Here is a 15,317-nt window from a genome sequence, read left to right on the forward strand (position 1 = left end):
TCAGTGTTTTATCTAGATTGTGTTGTCTGTTATACAGCTCACCGTGTAATTATCAACGGCATTGTAGTCAGTTCTGGTCACAGATGAAAGTGAGGCAGTTCAGAGACGAGTCACAACACTGGCCCCACATGTTAGAAATTTGAGTTATGAAGCAAGAATAAAATAATTAGGCCTTTTCACCCTTAAAATGGAGACATCTGAAAGGTGATTTTTTTAGTGGTATGCAAGTTAGAAAATGGTATGGAAAAAGTAAATTAAATTGAAAAAGTTGGGAAAGGGACATCGGTTCAAAGTAGTAATAAATAAAGTTTATCTATAGACAAAGGCTAATCAATACATGAATGGACTCCAAGAGTGAGGAGGGAAGGCACAAACCTGGAATTATAAGAAAAACACAATTGGATGTGGCAATGGTGGGAATAACATCTTTTGGATGGTTGATCAGGGTTGGGCCAAATGCCCTCATTCATCTGTAATTACCTTGTGACATGCTAGCTATTCCTAAAGACAGATCCTATTATTCAAGCAAAATGTAGCCATGACATATTTTGTGAACTGCAGCAGTTAAAATGTGGTTACTATTGAAAGCTTTAAGAATAATATAGACACGTTTATACTTGTTAAGTCATATGCCACAGGCAGATCAAATCCTGAAATAGGAACTGGGTAATGGAACAATCTGTTTTGGATTATTGGCTCCTCTTCTTCCTACACTTTCACTTCTTATTTTCTGAATGTCTGTATAGTAAGATGGTAACATGTGAGGAAAACAGTACTTCTTGCTCCGTGTTCATGAACAGTATCATGCCAGTTCTAGCATACACTGAGATAATGTTCTTGTAGTGTAACATTTCGTTTAAACAATTTAGACTCAGCCTTACAACAGAGCTTTGCAATTTATGGTTTTCTAAATGGACATCTAAAGTTTAGATGGAAAATTAATAATTTTTTTAAGCAATCCTTGTCTGTATGCACAGTAATGCAATCATGTTGGAATGAAACAGCTATGCTTGATCTGATGATTCACACATAAATAATATATCTTATGTACAAACATTTACATGGAATTTAAGATAATTTATATGCAAAAGGAAATCCATTTTAAGTTTCAGTTGTGAAGGTTAATACTATGTAAAGCATGAAGGAACTTTTTGGCTTGCCAAAATGATTTGAAAGCATATCTGTTTAACCAGCAGATTAACTTTAAGCACCATTTCAAATCTTATTTAATATTTAAGATTGAGAAAAATTGCAGCTATAGATTTAGTGGGCTTATATTAAGAAAAATAGGATATTTATTTTTCCCACAAATGTTTCCTGATAATCCAAATTAGTTTAGGCATTACATCATTCCACATTTTTGAACATAATAAAATGCATACCCAGATAAACAGTGTGTTAACAAGGGATATCACTGAATGCGAGACCCAAGATTAAATCCAACCATCATTTAAGATTCATACTCTAGCCAGATGTACTGTACAGATGGGTATGTATTCAAATTGGAAGGAAGTGACTAGTGGTATCCCACAAGTATCAACTAGTCTCTATATATTTATTATTGACTCAGATAACACAATAGAGAGCCATATATCCAAATGTTCTGATAACACAAAGAATGGTGGTTTAGTAAGTAGTGTAGATGGGTGCATAAAATTCCAAAGAGACATTGATAGATGAAATGAGTGGGCAAAACTGTGGCTGTAAAGTCCTGTCCCCTCAGTACAGATTCACACGAGGCATGTAGTGAAGTCAAGGTCACTGTGGACCTCCACCTTTATTTCACAGCTCTGGAATGCTGCACTTGCCTGAGACCTGTCCTTATATACCTGACTCTTGCACGTGCACCCCCGGTGGTAAGGTATGCTGGTGGTTACAGGTCATATCTTATTACAGTCATGTATAGCATGTTAGGATACAGTTATATATAATAATGTAAGATACATGACATCACCATCCCCCAAGGTCTTATTGTCTTTATAGGTTCAGTCTCCCAGGTGGTCTACGCTCTCGCGTGGAGCGTCTGAGTTGTGGTTCAGTTGTTTGCCTTGGTTTTTCTTTGGGTGTGGTTGCTGGTATCTCGCCTGGGCTGTCTGTTTCGATTGGTGTGATTGTTGTTGACTCGCCTGGGCTGTCTGTTGGGATTGCCCTTTCCTCAGGTTGTTTCCTCTGTCTGTCCACCAGGTGTGGTGCGAGTTCCACATTGTAGTCTGCCTCTGGTTCCGCAGTGTTGTTGGTAAATCTGCTTTTGACTTGGACAATATGCCTCCGGCAGGTTTTGCCATTGTCCATTTGTACTACCAGTAGCCTGTTTCCTTCCTTGCCCGTTACTGTCCCTGCAAGCCATTTGGGACCCCTGCCATAGTTTAGTACAAACATTTTGTCCCCTATCTCATTCCATCTCCTCCTCGAATTTCTGTCATGGTACTCAGTCAGCTTACGGCGCTTTGCCTCAATGATTTCGTGCATGTCTGGGAGGATTAATGAGAGCCTTGTTTTTAAAGTCCTTTTCATCAATAGTTGTGCGGGGGGATTCCAGTCAGTGAGTGCGGACGAGATCTGTATGCCAGCAGCAGTCGCGACAGGCGACCCTGCAGCGTGGGACCTTGGATTTTAAGCATGCCTTGTTTAATAATTTGCACTGCTCTCTCCGCCTGGCCATTGGAGGCCGGCTTGAACGGTGCCGTCTTGACGTGATTTATGCCGTGGTCAATTATAAAGTCTTGGAATTCTGCGCTGGTGAAGCACGGACCATTGTTACTGACCAATATGTCAGGGATTCCGTGCGTTGCAAACATGGTTGCGAGGCTCTCCACAGTGGTGGAGGTTGTGCTCGAGTTTAAAATGGTGCATTCGATCCACTTTGAAAATGTATCTACAATTACGAGGAACATTTTACCCATGAATGGGCCCGCATAGTCTACGTGCACCTGCGACCATGGCTTGGTAGGCCAGGGCCAGGGGCTCAGTGGAGCCTCCCTGGGGGCATTGCTGAGTTGGGCACAAATGGTGCACCTTCGGACGCAGAGCTCCAAGTCCGCGTCAATACCAGGCCACCAGATGTGGGATCTGGCTATGGCCTTCATGAGAACGATCCCCGGGTGCTCGCGGTGGAGCTCCCGGACAAATGCCTCTCTGCCTCGCAGAGGCATGACTACTCGGCTGCCCCACATCAAGCAGTCTGCTTGTAGTGATAGCTCATGCATGCGCCTGTGAAAGGGTTTTAATTCCTCAGGACAGGCATCGTGAGCCTCTGCCCAGTCACCGGTTAGGACACATCTTTTTACTAAGGATAACGTGGGGTCGCTGGCCGTCCAGGCTCTGATTTGGCGAGCTGTCATGGGCGAACCTGTGGACTCAAAGGCATTGATTGCCATGACTATCTCACAGTCCTGTTCGTCAGACTCTTCCGTGGTCGCCAGGGGTAGCCTGCTGAGCGCGTCGGCACAGATGTCTGTGCCTGGTCTGCGTCTTATGGTATAGTCGTAGGACGCCAGCATGAGTGCCCACCGTTGAATTCGCGCCGAGGCGTTGGCGTTTATTGCCTTGCTCTCGGATAGGAGGGACGTGATGGGCTTGTGGTCGGTTTCTAATGCGAACTTGGCCCCAAAAAGGTATAGGTGCATCTTTTTGACACCGTACACGCACGCGAGCGCCTCCTTCTCTACCATTCCGTACCCGCGCTCCGCCCGCGAAAGTGACCTGGAGGCATAAGCTATGGGTTGTAATTTGCCCGCACTATTGACATGTTGCAAAATGCACCCGACCCCATACGCTGACGCATCGCATGTGAGAACTAGCTTTTTACCTGGGTCAAAGAAAGTCAAAACACTGTTGGAACACAGAAGGTTGCGTGCCTTATTGAAGGCGCGTTCCTGGGCGTCCCCCCAAAACCAATTGCACCCCTTCCTGAGTAGCATGTGGAGAGGCTCCAGCAGCGTGCTTAAGTTCTGCATAAAGTTCCCAAAGTAATTGAGTAGCCCGAGAAAGGCGCGCAGTTCTGAGACATTCCAGGGCCTGGGTGCCAGGCGAATTGCTTCTGTTTTGGACTCTGTTGGGCGGATTCCATCAGCGGCAATCCTTCTGCCCAAAAATTCAACCTTGGGTGCGAGAAACAGGCACTTGGATTTCTTGACTCGCAGGCCTACCCGATCCAACCGTTTTAGTACTTCCTCCAAATTACGGAGATGGGAGTCGGTGTCCCTGCCCGTGATAAGTATGTCGTCTTGAAATACAACCGTCCCCGGGATGGACTTGAGCAGACTCTGCATGTTGCGCTGGAATATGGCAGCTGCCGACCTGATGCCGAATGGGCATCGATTGTACATGAAAAGGCCTCGACGTGTGTTGATGGTGGTGAGTAGCTTGGATTCCTCGGTCAATTCTTGCGTCATATACGCAGATGTGAGGTCTAATTTTGAGAAAAGTTTACCTCCAGCCAATGTGGCAAATAAGTCCTCCGCTCTGTGCAGCGGGTACTGGTCCTGTAGGGAGACTCTGTTTATGGTAGATTTGTAGTCCCCACAGATTCGTACGGATCCATCAGGCTTCATGACTGGGACGATGGGACTTGCCCAGTCGCTAAATTCCACAGGTGATATAATGCCTTCCCGCAGAAGCCTGTCTAGTTCGTGTTCAATCTTTTCCCTCATCACATCGGGTACAGCTCTGGCCTTGTGATGGACCGGTCTAGCATCCTGTGTGATGTAGATTTTGACTTTGGCCCCTTTGAAAGTGCCCACACCTGGCTGAAAGAGATGTTCAAATCGCTTTATAACTGTTGAGCAGGAGGTCCATTCCTCTAATGACATGGCATGGACATCATCCCATTTCCAGTTTAGTTTTGACAGCCAGCTTCTCCCCAGCAGTGCTGGGGGGGTCTCCGGGGATAATCCACAGGGGAAGTCGGTTCACTGTCCCTTTGTGTGTGACAGAGAGCATGGCGCTGCCGAGGACTGGTACGATTTCTTTGGTATAGGTCCTTAGTTTGCTGTCGACCTTGTGAGTTTTGGTCTGTCTGTTTTATGCGGCCACCGTTGTTCAAATTGTTGAGCGCCCATGAGATATTGACTCGCTCCCATATCCAGCTCCATGTTGACAGATATCCCGTTGAGTAGGACCCTCATCATAATAGGAGGCATCCTGTTGTAGGAGCAGCGGCCATTGATCGTGTTGACCCGCTGTACATCGGTGTCCCGGGTACTGTCCCCACCATCTTCTGGTCCACTTTCTGACGCATCCGATTCGTATACCAGCCGAGCTGCCGTTTTTTGCACATACGGGCCAAATGCCCTGTATATTCACAATTTCTGCAAACAGCCTGCTGAAATCGGCATCTCCTTGACGAGCGTCCACCCACACACCTCCAGCACAGACCTGTTCCATTGTTCAAAGTGTTCCCAAAGAATGAGCTGCGTCTGGCTGATCTCTCTTGAGCTTCTCTCAGTTTGTAGTTGAGTGCTCGCATTGTGGGTTGATGAGGTGTGAACGGGCGTTCCTGTGGCCCTTGATGGCTTCTGTCTGCTGTCGAGAGCCTGTTCTCCTGATTTTGTCTGTGTGTGGGAGTAGCAGCTTGTTTAGTGCTGTGAATCTCTTGTTCCGATATTTCGTTAGTTGTCGTACCTGCATTGTAAATCAACCTCGTTTCTTCTTCCCCTACTAAGAATGTCTGTGCAACCAGTGCTGCTGCCTCTAAGGTCAGATTCTTGGTCTCTATGAGCTTTTGGAATATGCCTGCATGGCCTATTCCTTCAATGAAAAAGTCTCTCAACATTTCTCTCCTCAGTTCATCGGAGAACTCGCATAAACTAGCCAACCTCCGAAGTTCCGCCACGAAGTCGGGTATGCTCTGGCCCAGACAGCGTCTAATTGTAGAATCTGTGTCTGGCCATGTGTAGTCTGCTCGCGGGCTTCAGGTGGTCTCTTACTAGTGTGCTCAATTCTTCAAACGTCTTGCTTGCTGGTTTCTCGGGTGCCAACAGATCCTTCATTAAAGCGTATGTTTTCGAGCCACAGCTGGTCAAGAGATGGGCTCTTTTCTTGTCTGCCTTATCGTCGCCTAACCAGTCTTTGGTTACAAAGCTTTGCTGGAGCCTTTCTATAAAGTCCTCCCAATTGTCTCGCGCATTGTACTTTTCATCTGATCCGTTGTTCGCCATTCTGTGGATTCTGTAATCCCGTAACTCGTCGCCACTGTAAAGTCCTGTCCCCTCAGCACAGATTCAGACGAGGCATGTAGTGAAGTCAAGGTCACTCTGGACCTGCACCTTTATTTCACAGCTCTGGAATGCTGCACTTGCCTGAGACCTGTCCTTATATACCTGTCTCTTGCAAGTGCACCTCTGGTGGTAAGGTATGCTGGTGGTTACAGGTCATATCTTATTAGAGTCATGTATAGCATGTTAGGATACAGTTATATATAATAATGTAAGATACATGACAGTGGCAGATGGATTTCAACACAGATAAGTGTCAGATAAGGAAACGTCCAAGTATTAATTAATTGGTTAAAAGCTTTGATAGAGCTTTTAACTAAATAATGGGAGTAAGGGATCCAGTGAGCGGAAATTAAAAAAGTCAAAGAGAAAGGAGAAGGCAAAAGTTCAGGGTAGCGATAGGTTTAATGATAACCAGAAAACAACAGGAAGGGACAGAGCGTATACACACAAGGGTGCAGCAGAAAGAGGGGCCAGAGTAGGGAAAAGCTCTATATCTGAATGCATGCAGCATTCTTAACAAAATAGATGAGTTGACAGCACAAATAGAAATAAATGAATATGATCTGATAGCCATTACAGAGACGTGGTTGCAAGGTGACCCAGGCTGGAATTAAATATTCAGGGGTATTTGCCATTTTGTAAGGATTGGTAGAAAGAAAATGGAGGTGGGGTAGCTCTGTTAATAAGGCATGAGATCAGTGCAGTAGAGAGAAATGATATTAGCTCAGAAGATCAAGATGTAGAATCAGTTTGAGTGGAAATAAGAAATAATAAGGGAAAGAAGTCACTGATGAGAGTGGTCTACAAACAGTAGACAAACTATAGGACAGAGTATAAATCAAGAAATAATGGAGGCTTGTAAGAAAGATACGGCAATAATCATGGGCAATTTAAATCTTGATATTGATTGGACAAAACAAATTGGCAAAGGTAGCCTTGAGACAGAGCTCAGAGTGTATGTGTTATGTATTTAACCCTTGGCAATCTGTAACACACCACCACCAGAGGGCCTACCTGTTGGAGTCCCAAGGGATCCCAGCATCCCTTGGGAGCACTGTATATAAGCAGGCCACCCATGTGGTACCTGCACTCTGAATCTAATTAAAGGAGCTAAGATCACACTTACTCATTGCTCACAGTACTCAGTTTCATCCTTCATTATGAGCGTAATAGTATGCGGGATGGTTTGTTGGAATAATATGCTGTGGAACCAACCAGCACGCAAATTATTTTAGATCTGGTAATGTGTAACGAGTTTGGATTAATTAATGATCTCATAGTGAAGGATCCCTTTGGGAAGAATGATCATAGCATGGTAGAATTTCAAATTCAGTTTGAGGGTGAGAAAGCTAGTTCTCAAACTAGTGTCCTGAACTTAAATAAAGGTAATTACAAAGGAATGAAGGCAGAGTTGGTTAAAGTGGACTGGGAAAATATATTAAAAAGGTAAGACTGTAGAAAAGTAGTGGTAAACATTTAAGGAGATATTTCATAACTCTCAGCAAATATATATTCCAGTGAGAAAGAAAGACTCTAGAGGGTGAACCATCCATGGCTAACTAAGGAAGTAAAGGATGGTATCAAATTGAAAACAAAGGCATACAATGTTGTGAAGAACAGTGGAAGGCCAGAGAACTTGGAAATTTGTAGAAACCAGCAAAGGACAACAAAAAAGATGACAGAGAGAGAAGACAGCTTATGAGAGTAAACTAGCAAGAAATATAAGACAGACAGTAAGAGCTTCTATAGGTATATAAAAAGGAAGAGAGTAGCTAAAGTAAACGTTGGTCCCTTCGTCCCTTAATATTAATCACAAAATACCCTATTAATTGTCAAAATCTGCTACCCATTTCAAATGTGCTGCGAGCAAGAGAAAGGGGAGAGGGCAAGCAGGGGAAAGGAAAATGAGAGAGGAGGGAAAATGAGTAAGAGGGAGAGAAGGAGGAAGTAGAGAAGGGAAAGGAAGATTGTGAAGTGGGAGAGAGAGAGAGAGAGAGAGAGAGAGAGAGAGAGAGAGAGAGAAAGAGGAAAGGGAAGAGGAGGAAGCAGATAAGTAGGAAAGAGAGAGATTGAAATGGGGAATGGGGAGAGAGAAGAAAGATCTTTTAACTTCCTGTTATGTTGCCTCAATCTCTCACACTGTTGATAACACTGTTGTGAACACATGTTTGTGGTGGAGGAGCAGCAAGAGATCATGGCAGAGGTGCGGCAATTGAGGGAGTAGGCCCCAGAAGAGCCGAGGGCCCAGGGGCAGTATGGGCCAGCCCACACTGCGATACGTGTGCTCACTAGGTCCGTGCAGCAGAGCAGGTCTCCAGTCGTCCTGGTTTACCCTTGCCACTGGATAAAGGCCTAGCTCTGTCAAGCCCGTGTGGTGGCTGATGTGCAAGTCATCACACGTTTAAAAAATCCACGCACAGGCATCTTTCACCCCTTGGAGTTCAGGACTGGAACATCGCGTCCTCCATTGAAACATCTATGAACTCATCCCTTTTGGAGTGGAAGCAAGTCATCCTCATTAGAGGGACTGCCTATGATGATGATGGTCCCTTAGAGGATGCAACTGGGGAATTAATAATGGGAAACAGGAACTTTGAACAAATATTTTGTATCGGTCTTCACGGTAGTAGACACTAAAAGCATCCCAATAATTGATAATCAAGTGGCTATTGGGGGGATGACTTAAAATGATTACTATCACTAGAGAAAAAGTACTAGGAAAACTAATGGCACTAAAGGTGGACAAGTCCCCTGGATCTGATGACTTGCATGCTCGGGTCTTAAAAGAAGTGGCTGCAGAGATAGTGGATGTATTAGCTGTAATCTACCAAAATTCCCTGGATTCTGGAGAGATCCCAGCAGACTGGAAAACCACAAATGTAACACCCCATGTTAAGAAAGGAGGCAGACAGAAAGCAGGAAACTATAGGCCAGTTAGCCTAACATCTGTCATTGGGAAAATGCTAGAGTCCATTATTAAGGATGCAGGAGCAGGACATTTAGAAAATCATAATGCAGTCAAGCAGAGTCTGCATGGTTTTGTGAAAGGGAAATCACGTTTGACAAATTTGTTGGAGTTCTTTGAGGATGTAACCAGCAGGGTAGATAAAGGAGAACCAGTAGATGCTGTGTATTTGGATTTCCAGAAAGCATTCGATAAGGTGCCACATAAAAGTTTACTGCACAAGATAAGAGTTCACGGGATTGGGGGTAATAGATTAGCATGGATCAAGGATTGGCTAACTAACAGAAAACAGGAAGTCAGGATAACTGGTCATTTTCAAGTTGACAAACGGTAACTGGTGGGGTGCCACAGGGATCGGTGCTGGGATTTCAACTATTTACAATTTATATTAAATGACTTGGATGAAGGGACCCAGTGTAATGTAGTCAAATTTGCTGATGATACAAAGTTGGGTGGGAAAGCAAGTTGTGAGGAGGACACAAAGAATCTACAAATAGATATAGATAGGCTAAGTGAGTGGGCAAAACATTGGCAGATGGAGTATAATGTGGAAAAATGTGAGGTTATCCACTTTGGTAGGAAAAATAAAAAAGCAAATTATTTAAATGGGGAGAGATTACAAAATGCTGCAGTACAGAGCAATCTGTTGGTTCTTGTTCATGAAACACAAAAAGTTAACATGCAGGTACAACAAGTAATTTGGAAGACAAATGGAATGGTGACCTTTATTGCAAGGGGGATGGAGTATAAAAGTAGGGTAGTCCTGTTACAACCGTACTGGGCATTGGTGAGACCACATCTGGAGTACTGCGTACAATTTTGGCCTCCTTATTTAAGGAGGGATATACTTGCATTGGAGGCAGTTGAAATGAAGTTCACAACGTTGATTCCTGAGATGAATTGTCATATGAAGAAAGGTTGAGCAGGTTGGGCTTATACTCATTGGAGTTTAGAAGACTGACTGATGATCTTATTGAAACGTATAAGATTCTGAGAGGGCTTGACAGGGTAGATGCAGAGAGGATGTTTTCCCTCAAGGGGGAATTTAGAACGAGGGGGCATAGTTTCAGAATAAGGGGTTGCCCATTTAAAACAGAAGGTCGTGAATCTTTGGAATTCTCTATCCTAGAGATCTATATAGCCTGGATCATTGAATATATTTAAGGTGGAGGTAGACAGATTTTTGGATGATAAGGGAGTCAAGGGTTATGGGGAGCGGGCAGGGAAGTGGAGTTGAGGCCAGGATCAGATCAGCCATGATCTTATTGAATGGCAGAGCAGGCTCGAGGGGCCAAATGGCCTACTCCTGTTCCACTTTCTTATGTTCTTGTATTGATTTTCCACTCAGTGGAGAATCACCTAGAGCCAATTTATCTGCTTATGGTGACAACAGGATCAATTACACTATTAAGTCAAAAGCACAGAAATGGGCCCACACTTTACAAGCAAATAATGCTCTGTGCCACCTATGTTGTAAATAACAGCCAATCCAAAGGGCAGAAGTTAAGCCACATATGACTACAATAGTGTTGTGTATGCAATAACTGTTAGACTGAGTACTGTTTAACTCCAAGAGGTATGACCTTGGCTCTGCTTTATTAAGGCCCAAAGTGACTAATATACTTGGGCTCCAACAGTGATGCCATCTAGTGGCTAGTGATCCCAAAGGTACATACATGACAATACCCCCCTCTGATATATTAACACAGTCTTTTACAAATTGAGATGGTTCGGTGTTTTATGCTCCCGGGTTGACCGTCTCAGTTCAACTCTAGCCTTGGGTGAATGTTCAGAGTCTGTTATGACTGATGGCTGGGTGGCTGACCTGGTGGGAGTGGCAATGGCCATTTTCATTGAACATGTCAGTGATTGAAAGTCCCGATTCACTGATGATGACTGAGTTCTCCGATGACTGGGGGTAGGTTGGTAGGTCGTTGATTGTCTCTGCCTCCAACTGTTCCGGTTCGTCTGTGCTACAGCTTTGTCTGATCCATATGTTTCCTGCATGTTTGCCCATTTTTGTGCTGGACAATAAATACTCTGTTGCCCTCCTTGACCATGACAGTACCAGTGATCCACTTGGGACCCTGACCATAATTCAGAACATATGCAGGATCATTTACAGAAATATCACGTGTCACTGCTGCGCAATTGTGATACCCTTGCTGACTTTGTCTTCTATATTCAACATGATTATTCAAGTCAGGGTGTACAAGAGATAGCTTGTTCTTAAGACCTCTCTTCATCGTTAGCTCAGCAGGCGAGATCCCGTTAAGGGTGTGTGGTCTTGTCCTGAAACTAAGCAGTATGCATGACAGACAGGTCTGCAGTGACCCTTAGGTTACTCGCTTCATACTCTGCTTTATGATTTGGACAGCACGTTCTGCTTGCCCATTAGATGCAGGTTTGAACAGTGCTGATCTTACATGTTTGATACCATTGAGTTTCAAGAACTCTTGAAACTCCTGACTGGTGAAGCACGATCCGTTATCGTTAACAACAATGTCAGGCAGACCATGTGTCGCGAACATGACACTGAGATTCTCAACGGTAGCTGTGGATGTGCGGGATGACATGATTATTCACTCTATCCACTTCGAATATGCATCCACCACAACTAAAAACATCTTCCCCAGGAAGGGACCTGCAAAGTCTATATGGATCCTGGACCATGGTTTGGACGGCCACGACCACAGACTCAGCGGCGATTCCGCTGGTGCTTTGCTGAGTTGCATGCAAGTGTTGCACTGATGCACACATGATTCCAGCTCAGAGTCAATTCCTGGCCACCATACATGAGACCTTTCATCATTACAATGCCGGGATGTGTGCTAGGTAACTCACGTAGAAATTTCTCTCTCCCTTTCTTGGGCACAAAGACATGATTGCCCCACAGTATACTTATGTTCTTATTATGAGAGAAACATAAGAATTAGGAACAGGAGTAGGCCATCCAGCCCCTCGAGCCTGCTCCGCCATTCAACAAGATCATGGCTGATCTGGCCGTGGACTCAGCTCCACTTACCCGCCCGCTCCCCATAATCCTTAATTCCCTTATTGGTTAAACATCTATCTATCTGTGATTTGAATACATTCAATGAGCTAGCCTCAACTGCTTCCTTGGGCAGAGAATGCCACAGATTCACAACCCTCTGGGAGAAGAAATTCCTTCTCAACTCGGTTTTAAATTGGCTCCCCCGTATTTTGAGGCTGTGCCCCCTAGTTCTAGTCTCCCCGAACAGTGGAAACAACCTCTCTGCCTCGATCTTGTCTATCCCGTTCATTATTTCAAATGTTTCTGCAAGATCACCCCTCATCCTTCTGAACGCCAACGAGTAAAAACCCAGTCTACTCAATCTATCATCATAAGGTAACCCCCTCATCTCCGGAATCAGCCTAGTGAATCGTCTCTGTAGCCCCTCCAAAGCTAGTATATCCTTCCTTAAGTAAGGTGACCAAAACTGCACGCAGTACTCCAGGTGCGGCCTCACCAATACCCTATACAGTTGCAGCAGGACCTCCCTGCTTTTGTACTCCATCCCTCTCCCAATGAAGGCCAACATTCCATTCGCCTTCCTGATTACCTGCTGCACCTGCAAACTAACTTTTTGGGATTCATGCACAAGGACCCCCAGGTCCCTCTGCACCGCAGCATGTTGTAATTTCTCCCCATTCAAATAATATTCACTTTTACTGTTTTTTTTTCCCCAAGGTGGATGACCTTACATTTTCTGACATTGTATTCCATCTGCCAAACCTTAGCCCATTCGCTTAACCTATCTAAATCTCTTTGCAGCCTCTCTGTGTTCTCTACACAACCCGCTTTCCCACTAATCTTTGTGTCATCTGCAAATTTTGTTACACTACACTCTGTCCCCTCTTCCAGGTCATCTATGTATATTGTAAACAGTCGTGGTCCTAGCACCGATCCCTGTGGCACACCACTAACCACCGATTTCCAACCCGAAAAGGACCCATTTATCCCGACTCTCTGTTTTCTGTTCGCCAGCCAATTCTCGATCCATGCTAATACATTTCCTGTGACTCCGCATACCTTTATCTTCTGCAGTAACCTTTTGTGTGGCACCTTATCGAATGCCTTTTGGAAATCTAAATACACCACACCCATCGGTACACCTCGATCCAACATGCTTGTTATATCCTCAAAAATTCCAGTAAATTAGTTAAACATGATTTCCCCTTCATGAATCCATGCTGCGTCTGCTTGATTGCACTATTCCTATCCAGATGTCCCGCTATTTCTTCTTTAATGATAGCTTCAAGCATTTTCCCCGCTACAGATGTTAAACTAACCGGCCTATAGTTATCTGCCTTTTGTCTGCCCCCTTTTTTAAAACAGAGGCATTACATTAACTGCTTTCCAATCCGCTGGTACCTCCCCAGAGTCCAGAGAATTTTGGTAGATTATAACAAATGCATCTGCTGTAACTTCCGCCATCTCTTTTAATACCCTGAGATGCATTTCATCAGGACCAGGGGACTTGTCTACCTTGAGTCCCATTAACGTGTCCAGCACTACCCCCCTAGTGATAGTGATTATCTCAAGGTCCTCCCTTCCCACATTCCCGTGACCAGCAATTTTTGGCCTGGTTTTTGTGTCTTCCACCGTGAAGACGGAAGCAAAATAATTGTTTAAGGTCTCAGCCATTTCCACATTTCTCATTATTAAATCCCCCTTCTCATCTTCTAAGGGACCAACATTTACTTTAGTCACTCTTTTCCGTTTTATATATCGGTAAAAGCTTTTACTATCTGTTTTTATGTTTTGCGCAATTTTACTTTTGTAATCTATCTTTCATTTCTTTATTGCTTTCTTAGTCATTCTTTGCTGTTGTTTAAAATTTTCCAATCTTCTAGTTTCCCACTAACCTTGGCCACCTTATACGCATTGGTTTTTAATTTGATACTCTCCTTTATTTCCTTGGTTATCCAAGGCTGGTTATCCCTTCTCTTACCGCCCTTCTTTTTCACTGGAATATATTTTTGTTGAGCACTATGAAAGAGCTCCTTAAAAGTCCTCCACTGTTCCTCAATTGTGCCACCGTTTAGTCTGTGTTTCCAGTCTACTTTAGCCAACTCTGCCCTCATCCCACTGTAGTCCCCTTTGTTTAAGCATAGTACGCTCGTTTGAGACACTACTTCCTCACCCTCAATCTGCATTACAAATTCAACCATACTGTGATCACTCATTCCGAGGAGATCGTTTATTATTCCTGTCTCATTACACAGGACCAGATCTAAGATAGCTTGCTCCCTTGTAGGCTCTGTAACATACTATTCTAACAATCCCGTATGCATTCTATGAATTGCTCCTCAAGGCTACCCCGTGCGATTTGATTTGACCAATCGATATGTAGGTTAAAATCCCCCATGATTACTGCCGTTCCTTTTTCACATGCCTCCATTATTCCCTTGATTATTGCCCACTCCACCGTGAAGTTGTTATTTGGGGGCCTATAAACTACGCCCACCAGTGACTTTTTCCCCTTACTATCTCTAATCTCCATACACAATGATTCAATATTTTGTTCATTAGAGCCAATATCATCTCTCACAACTGCCCTGATATCATCCTTTATTAACAGAGCTACCCCACCTCCTTTCCCTTCTTGTCTATCTTTCCGAATTGTCAGATACCTCTGTATGTTTAATTCCCAGTCTTGGCCACTCTGCAACCACTTTTCTGTAATGGCCACCAAATCATACCCATTTGTAATGATTTGTGCCGTCAACTCATTTACTTTATTTCGAATGCTGCGTGCGTTTAGGTAGAGTGTTTTAATACTAGTTTTTAAACCATGATTTTTAGTTTTCACCCCTCCTGCAGCCCCTTTATATTCATACATATTGTCCCTTCCTATCACCTTGTGGTTTACACTTACCCCAGTGCTCCTCTGCTCTGTTGCCTCCTGCCTTTTGCATTCTTTCTTGGGGTCCTGTTCGTCTGAGCTCTCACCCACTTTAACTAGCTCAGAGCCCTCTCCTGAGTTCCGAATACTCCTCGCATTGAGGCACCAAGCTTTCAGGCTTGCCTTTTTATTGCACTTTGACCCTTTAGAATTTTGCTGTACAGTGGCCCTTTTTGTTTTTTGCCTTGGGTTTCTCTGCCCTCC

The sequence above is a fragment of the Pristiophorus japonicus genome, chromosome 20, assembly GCF_044704955.1.
Source record: "Pristiophorus japonicus isolate sPriJap1 chromosome 20, sPriJap1.hap1, whole genome shotgun sequence".
Classification (NCBI taxonomy): domain Eukaryota; kingdom Metazoa; phylum Chordata; class Chondrichthyes; family Pristiophoridae; genus Pristiophorus; species Pristiophorus japonicus.